This window comes from Vicia villosa, linkage group LG7, assembly GCF_029867415.1.
Source record: "Vicia villosa cultivar HV-30 ecotype Madison, WI linkage group LG7, Vvil1.0, whole genome shotgun sequence".
In the NCBI taxonomy this organism is placed as follows: Eukaryota; Viridiplantae; Streptophyta; class Magnoliopsida; order Fabales; family Fabaceae; genus Vicia; species Vicia villosa.
In genome coordinates, this window is record NC_081186.1 from 20,346,430 (window position 1) to 20,355,699 (window position 9,270).

The 9,270-nt window shown below is 32.1% G+C and overlaps 1 long non-coding RNA gene across 1 annotated transcript; it reads left to right on the forward strand.

The window, feature by feature from the left end:
• Positions 1–6,241: 6,241 nt before the first annotated feature.
• LOC131617006 (uncharacterized) lies at positions 6,242–8,319 on the forward strand. Its single transcript, XR_009288386.1, has 4 exons — positions 6,242–6,396; positions 6,948–7,239; positions 7,399–7,531; positions 8,158–8,319. It is a non-coding gene; the product is annotated as an uncharacterized LOC131617006 (long non-coding RNA).
• Positions 8,320–9,270: the final 951 nt, after the last annotated feature.

Consider the following 9,270-nt stretch of genomic DNA (forward strand, 5'->3'; position numbering starts at 1 on the left):
ATCGATTGCTCCAGGAGTGCAATCGATTGCTCCTTCTTCAATTTTCAAAATTTGCGCAGTTTTTCAACTGTGCAATCGATTGCACACAGAGAGCAATCGATTGCACTAGGCAATTTTTTCAAAAAAACAGCAATCAAAAGGAGTAAAACTTGTTTAAACATAAAACCAAACACCTTGTAGTCTTGGATCAACTTGAGCACGAAAATACATCAAATAAGCAAGCAAATAACATCAATGTAGCACCAAAGGTGCATCACACACAAACAACCATGGATCACATCTTTGATTATGGAATGGATCAAGAGGATTACCATTTCTTTCACAAAACTTTGAGTCTACTTGAAGAACGCAACCACAAATTCTTTGATCTTCCTCAATTGATGATGAATAACAAAAGAAAAGAGTGAAATAATGAAGGTTTAGTTCAAAATTAGTAGGATTCAAGGTGAATCTTACTAATTCTATGGAAAGGAACTTTGAGTGAGGGGTTAGGAAAGGATGAGAAGATAAAGAGCAAGAGTTTCTTTGGCTTTTAAATCTTGAGAAATGAAGAGGGGAAAGCCTCTATTTATAGGATTTAGGCTTGGGATTATTGGTGGTTTGGAGTTAGGATTGGAAAATAGATTTAGGTTTGGTAAGTGAATTTGGAGCCAAAATTATGATCCAATGGTCTTGATGTCATCACATGAGGGTTTATGATAGATGATGTAGGAAATCAAATATAAGAACTAAGTCATGATTCCCACACTTGCAAATGATGTCATCACCTTCAAAATCTGAAAATTGCCTTCATTTTTCCAATTTCGCACTGGTGCAATCGATTGCTCCATTATGCAAATCGATTGCACTGCCTGAATTTAGTGCAAAAAACAGTTGGTGCAATCGATTGCACTCTTATGCAAATCGATTGCACAGGAAACAGAATGAAAATCTGGTGAAAATCAAGTTGGTGCAATTGATTGCACTCTTATGCAAATCAATTGCTTGCTGAAGAATGCTGAAAATGCCCTTTTTGATGGATATTTTGACTTGGTACCTACAAAACACAAACATACAAAAGCACAAGGCAATATTTTTGGTATTTTGGTTAGTAAAACATATACAAACTAAAAAAGAATTGGTGCTCGATGATTCCCTTGCAGATGAATTGAGCACAACATCACAAACAGAGTTTTAAGTTGAAACTCTTGATTGATGATTGATATGCAAATGATGTATGATCCTAGGGTCAAAAATTGGAGTATGACACATATGGCTTACCTCTATCCATATGCTTCTTACCTTTTCTGTCCGCCAACTCGCGAGAGTGAGATGATTTCATCTTGATATTATCTTCCTCAAATATCCTGCTACAGTCAACTAAATCAGCAAACCGTTGAATCCTCTAATATCTGATACCTAGCTTAATTTCATCGCGGAGGCCATTCTCGAATTTGATGCATTTTGAAAATTCACCAGCCTCATCATTGTTGTAATGAGTGTAGTATTTGGCCAGTTCAACGAACTTTGAAGCATACTCTGGAACTGTCATATTACCTTGCTTCAGTTCTATAAACTCAATCTCCTTCCTTTCCTGAACATCCTCAGGAAAGTATTTCCTCCGAAATTCCCTCTTAAACACGGCCCAAGTGATTGCTATTCCGTCAGTCTCTAGCTCTGTCTTGGTAGCAATCCATCAGTCGTCAGCTTCCTTAGATAACATGTGAGTACCATACCTCACCTTCAAGTTCTCAGCATAATCAATCACTTTGAAAATCCTCTCGATTTCCTTCAGCCACTTCTGAGCACCTTCAGGGTCGTGAGTGCCTTTGAACAACGGAGGATTGTTCCTTTGAAATTCTGCCAATTGTCTGTTCGCACCAATCCCAGCACCATTGGCATTTCCTCCCAGCATGCCAGCAATCATCCCCAAAGCCTCAGCAATTGCATCATCGTTTCTTCCACCTCTTCCAGCCATTGCTCTATTTAAATCACAAATAATTTCGTCAGAACAAAACTATCAATAGGGTTAACTCGCACCAGTCGTATACACAGAGAAGACCGACAATAAGATTCTGGTCACAACGACCGACTATGCTCTGATACCACTATTGTAACACCCTTCTAAATCTCGCAACAATTAAATAAATAATTCAGAGTAACATGAAACAAGGGTGCCACAATTCAATTTAAAAACAAAATAACGTATGTCATTGTCATGCATTCACTAAGGAAAATTCATCATAATTCTTAATATCTCATGTTAACATAGCGGAAAATTAATCATACGGATAAGCACAACATATTTGATATTATATCCCACAAGATAACTCAAAACAAAACAAATAGAGTTATAAATTTATAAACTCAAAAACTCGCGTTCCTTAGTGTTACAATATCAGAGCATGACACCTGGCGCTATACTAAACACACTGACTCATGAGCTAATCCTCACCAAGTCGAAAGCCGCTATCCTCAATCTGAAAAAATGACAACATGTAAGGGTGAGTCTCATTCACAATTAACAAATATTATTGCATCATAAACAATAACACATCATAGTTATATTATTCACCCAATTGTATTATATTCAGACAATTCACCATCACACAATTAACACATCATAAAACCATAACATTGAAATATATTTAATCATGTTATGAAAATCATGCATATGAATGAACCGACACTATGAATGTGGTACCAACATCATCAATGGGAATAACCCACCGACCGATCCAACATCATCAAGATACGGCCCTGCCTGCACAAATTCCACACAATGGGAATTATGTCCTTCACTGATCCACAACAATCATCTGGATACATCCCTCAACAAAGGATAATGAATGAATGCAAACATATATACAACATATTTATACCATTGTCGATCCGATGAACAACATCGTCTCATATTCAAACCATATCATCATCATTAAAGCATGCTTATATATATTAGCATCATTCAAATACAATCAAATCATCATCCAATACAAAGTTTATTTCATAAGGTTGATCATACTCGAAACGGCACTCAAACCAGGCCAACGGTTCAAAAATTACGCATCATCAAACTTTCAAAAATCACAAAGCGGGAAAATTCTGCACACACGCCTGTCCGTACGCCTATCGTACGCGTATCAGCAGAGGCTGATTTTCACAGAAAAACGCTTCATACGCGTATCACTCCACCATACGCGTATCACCCCTTTCTCATACGCGTACTGGCAGAGGACTGCGTTATGACGGGACAGAGCAGCGTACCATACGCGTACGGCCCTTGGGAATGTCCCTCATACGTGTATCATACGCAAATCGCCAGAGACTTCTTCCAAAACATGCAATCGTACCAGTCCGTTTTCCACTCGTTTCCACCGTTAAGAGTCTGCGATTTTGAGCCTAAAACAACATTTTTGCATACTTTAACATATAGGATTCATTCAACTTCACCAATCTAGCATCCTATATCAGTTTTAGACATTAAAAACCTAACTTCTACTCAATTATTTAGAAACCCTTATTCTCAGATTTAGTTTCCATGGATGAACACAGCAACACATCAACAACACTACATTCATACCATAACATCAATTCACACACAATTATACACAGAATTCAACATAGGTAACATCAAATTCTATGATTCTCTTCAAAATCATCCTAAACCCCAATCTAACATATAATCAAATTGACCTAAATAACACATCTAATCAATATTATCATCTATATATAACACAATAAGAGATGTTAACCGGAGAGTCCCCCCTTACCTTAGCCAAGATTCTTGATTGGTCCTCTCCCTCTTCTGTTCCTCTTTCATGTTCTCTGAGTTCTCTACTTCTCAGCTCTTCTTCACGTTTTATTTCCCTCTTCTCTAATTTCCTTATTTTTATGAAAAATAGACTTTTAATTAGTAAAAGGGCTTTACTAATATAACACCCATCTTCTCACTAGTATCACACATAGCCCAATGCCATAAACCAATCTTTTCCAATTAATTTCACAAACCAAAATATTCTAATTATTAATTTAAATTCCAATTAAATTAAAAATTAAAATAAACGGGTGCTACAGTAACTATTTTTGAGAAAAAATGATCATGTAACCGGTCACAACTTCTGGTTGTGAATAGACAATAAATATTTGCATGATATTTTAGTCGATGCAATAATTAATATTATGAAAAACTCAATTTCTTAGAACTTTATTTTCCTTTAGAAACACACAAAATGTATTGGATTGAAGAAACTTATGATTCTTCACATTATAATACATATTCATGATCTTTTAGTTCAGAAAACAATTTCACAAACTTGTGATTGTGAGTAGACAACAAACATATGCATGATCTTTTAGTTGATACAACAATTAATATCGTAAAATATTTAAATCGTCTACATGGTTATTATATTGATTAACAAATGTCACCTTACATATACTGTGTAAAACCTCAATATTATACTTCAGGGATATTTGATAAGTTCTTCAGGAACTATATAAAATCTCAATATTATCCTTCAGGGATATTTGACAAGTCCTTCATGAATATTTAATAAGTTCTTCATAAACTATATAAAACCTTACTACTATCCTTCATGAATATTTAATAAGTTCTTCAGAAACTATATAAAACCTTATTACTATCCTTCATGGATATTTAACAAGTTCTTCAGAAACTATATAAATAATTTGTTTTTTATCCTTCATGGATGCTTAATAAGTTCTTCAAAAACTATATAAATAATTTATTTTGCTATCCTTCAGGGATGCTTTAACATTATTCATGCAAACTATCAGAGATGCATGAAAATCATCATTGATTTTCTTTTTCATTTTCTAATCAATATATTGATAAATAACACATAAAAAATATATAATATAAAAAGAAAAAATAAAATAAATAATAGAACCTTCTAAGTCTCAGAGCTTCGTCCTGATAACGTGTTATGAAATTAATAAGAAGCAATATAATATAAGAGGAGAGACAAAAGAGAGAAATAGAAGAGAGAAATAATATTGTATTGTTCTCATTATCAGTGTGGATTTCAAGTACAATATGAGTCTTATTTTTAGGACATATATAATAAATAGAAAATCAATATGAAATCTCCTAATTGATGGATATCCATAATCATACGTTTTATAACACTTTTGTTGTTATAAGATTTCAAAATTTTAAAATGTGTTAATAATAAATATTTATTTATCAATTTATACAAAGAGAAAATGGGTGATGCACTGACAATGCAAAAAAGTTTTACACTGTCAACCAATCACAATCATGAATCAGGAAAAATCAGACTGTAATTTTTAAAAAGTTTATATGACATGGCAAAACGATTTGTTTCTATTGGATGACAGTGTAAAACTTTTTACACTGTCAGTGCACTACCTTTAACCTCTTGTACAAAATTACTCTTTCAAAAAATATTAAATACTTTTTGAAAAAAGGAATGATGCACTGACAGTGTAAAAATATTTTATAATGTCAACCAATCACCACCATGTATCTAATTAAATCATTTTTTTATTTAAAAAATAATTTAATAACATAGCAAATTAATGATTTTCTAATGGATGACAGTGTAAAACTATTTTACTATCAGTGCACTACCTTTTAATTCATATTTTTTTATATTAAAAAAAAATGAAAGTCATCACTTCTTTTTCCTTCTTAAGTCGCAAAAAGTATTTTAAACAGTTATGATATTTATAAGCCTTTAAAACACATTAATTCGCAAAAAGTATTTTAAACAGTTATGATATTAATAAGCCTCTAAAACACATTAATGGGTTAAATTTCAGTTACAATCTATTATAATATATAAAAAGTAAAGTACCTGATAATTACACTTTAAGCCCTCTGATTAAATAACTAAAACCGTTCAAATTCCATGGGTAAATTTGTCCTTTTGATAAATAAAGCCACCATATTCATTTGACATTAAATGCTATCTATTGTGTCACTTTTTGATTTGTTGATTTCATTTTTATTTATTTGGTTTTTCCTTTTTTTAATCTATTTTATATAATATTATTTTATATTATAGGTGAAATAATGTCAAAAGTTACATTGAGAATATAATTGGGTTTAAATATCTAAGCAACTTAATGATGCATTGAGGACTGAAAGGTCTCATTGAGCTGAAAAGTTACACGGGTAATTGAACTATTCTACAATTTTAAGAAGCAAAATTTTATTAACCACAAAGCACCAGAACTATTCTCTCTCTTTGTGATCCTCCCCTTTTCTCTTTGAACCCTTTTATTAACCACAAATTTGTTTTAAGCTTTGAAGCTCTGAATCCATAACCCATGGCTAATCGAGAAAGGTGAAGGATGGGACACAAACCCTAACGCAAAAACACGAAACCGCACTGATTCCATCACCAACTTCGAAAGCGAAGCCGTTGCAAGGTACTACACCATATTTCACTCTACTTCTCTTCTTTACCATAGTCACCGATTCCTTTTCTCTTTCCATCCCAAACCATCACTCTTAGATTCACACTCACACTCTTATTCTCAATTACAAACACAACAACAACCTTTCTCTTTTCAAAATCAGTATTTCTTTGACACCTCTGTTGCAAACCACCACCGTCGGAGCCGCCGCTGTAAAAAATAACACATATGCCTCCGTCGCCAACATATCCGCGTCAACTGCCGCTGACCATATGCATCAAGGCCCCTCCAATAAAATGCAAGGTTTGTGTTGTGAAAGCTACAACCAGATCTGAAACCACAGAGTATAAGTTTGCCATTTTTTATCGTTTCTACACATAAGTATAAGTTTTTCGTTTCAGCACATGAGTATAAGTTTGCCATTTTTTTTATCATTTATACACATGAGTAGAAGTTTTCAATTTAAATGTGAATCTAATATCTATCTTGATTTGTATGAGTTTTATGATTTTCTTTACAAGTTTCTCTTTTGGAGGCTCACACAAAGATATTTGTTTATGCAGTTGGAAAGGGCTTATTATGATGGACTGCTCAATCGCCTCCGTAAACACGCATTAACACCGCGTGACTCTAACCAAACTGTTAGAAAATTTATAGGCTGAAAAGTTTTTATCAGGTTCTATTTAGCTGCATAATTCTAACTTGGATTATTGCATGGTACATGTTTGTATTTTTGCTTCAACGAGTCTCTTGCAGGAAAATTATACCCTGTCCATCTACTAATCCGGGTTGCATATCTATAAATCCAAAGTCATTGTCTTCATACAAATCCTGTGTTTTTGGGACCAAGAACAGGTAACCATATTCTTATATTCATTTCATATAAAAAAAGTTTTGATCTTTACACTTCTCATGTTTTGGTCACACAATTTTTTACCTAAAGTTGTGGTTTTTACTTTCTGAATTATTATTTTTTACCTAATGTTGAGGTTAATTTGTGGTTTGTGATTGTAGTCAATTCTTGCAGGGAGTAGCTGTCTTTATAATAATCTGATAAAATGAAAGTGATTCAATGGATAGCAAGAACGAAGTTGGTCAGAAAATGGACAAAGAGTTATACCAATCTACTCGCACCTGGCAGAAAAAGGTATATATATTTGTATTTATTAACTTATCTATGTTGTTGTCTCTAACAGAACTGTAGTTACTGTTAGTAATAAACCATTGTATCACATTTCCATTAGTAATAAAATTTTATGCGACAGTTAGTCTGTTCTTTATGCAGATTGATTTTTATTTAAACTGATGTTTGTTTAATTGATTAAAAATGATGTTTTTATTTGATGGAGATTTGATTGTGTCTCTTATTGATACATGAAACAATGGCATATTTTACCTGCAAAAAGTTTATTCTTTTGTTATGTTTCAAAAGCTTTTAAAGTTTGTTGATTGAGAGTTAATTTATGGGTTTTTGATTAGTTTGAAGATATGTCTTATACATTTGCTGATGCAGTTTTTCTTCTAAGAAGTGTGATAATGTTTGATAATGTTTGAGTCAATAGCAAATGTTGGTCTTTTATATTTTCTATTCTTGGTTGGAGTATGGATGGATGCATCTACAATAAGAATGAAAGGTAGAAAGTCACTGTACCAGTTTATGGTATGGTGTTACCATTCAGAACGAGAGCGCTATTCTCGACCGTTTCTTTTGTGTTAATTCTTGGTGATGTTCTTTAGTCACTGAATGTCCTGTTCTTTCTGGAATCCTTGCAGAGTTAAAAGCGGACAACTCAAAGTTGGGAAGGGTTGCTCTTTCAGCTGCAATCATTAACGATGTTCTGTCATGGATGCTTTTGGCTATAGCTATTGCTTTGACAGTATATGGAATAATCTATGTGGCTTCTATAATGGTTGTTTTGTTTTTGTTGCCTTTAATGATTTTGTTGTGCTTTTGTTGTAAGACCTATAATCATGGGGATAATAAGGAAAACACCAAAAGTCAAAAATTGTATGGTGATTTCTACTTATGTTTAATACATTGTTCAACTTTTAACTTTGTTTTCATTTTTGTATACATGGGACATATTTTGATTCTATTTTGATTATTTTTAACTTTGTTTTCATTTTTGTATACATGGGACATCTTTTCATTCTATTTTGATTCTTTATACGATTTTTCCTCATTATTTAGAATATTCATGCTGTAATTAATTGAATGAATAAATATTGATCCATTGTAATTGATACACTATTGATTGATATGGCTGAATTGTAACTGTTTTCTATTGAAGAGCATTGAGTGAAGAACCAATTAAATGTAAAGTGGCAAACCAAAAAGTGGCAGACCAACCAAATAGCACATATAGCTTTCTAATTATCAACATACTTAGTGGTGCTAATGTTTAATAATTTGATAATGAAATCTGCAGATGTTTGTGATAATAATTAATTTGATAAATATTTGATAATAAATAATCGACCTATATAGCTTAGTTTTTTTATATATTTGGCTTAATTTCAATGTTTTTATTGAATCAAAATGTTGAATAAGGAAATCTTCAATTTTTTGTTATTTTTAATTATACATTTTGTCCTTTGATTAAATTAAAAAATTTAATCTAATAAAAAATTTAAAATTATGGGTTAAATATATTTTTGCTTCCTATAAATATCTCAACTTTCATTTTCAGTCTCTATTAAAAAAATAATATATTTTAGTTGCTATAAAATTTTTATGCATGTAATTTTAGTCCATCATGTTAAACCAAGGTGTATTTTTGAATGATTATTTTGAAGACATGTGTAGAACGTTATAAAAAGTTTCTCAAAAAAACTCAAAATATGATTTCTAAGTCGAGGTTTTCATTATTTTTATTATTATCTTTT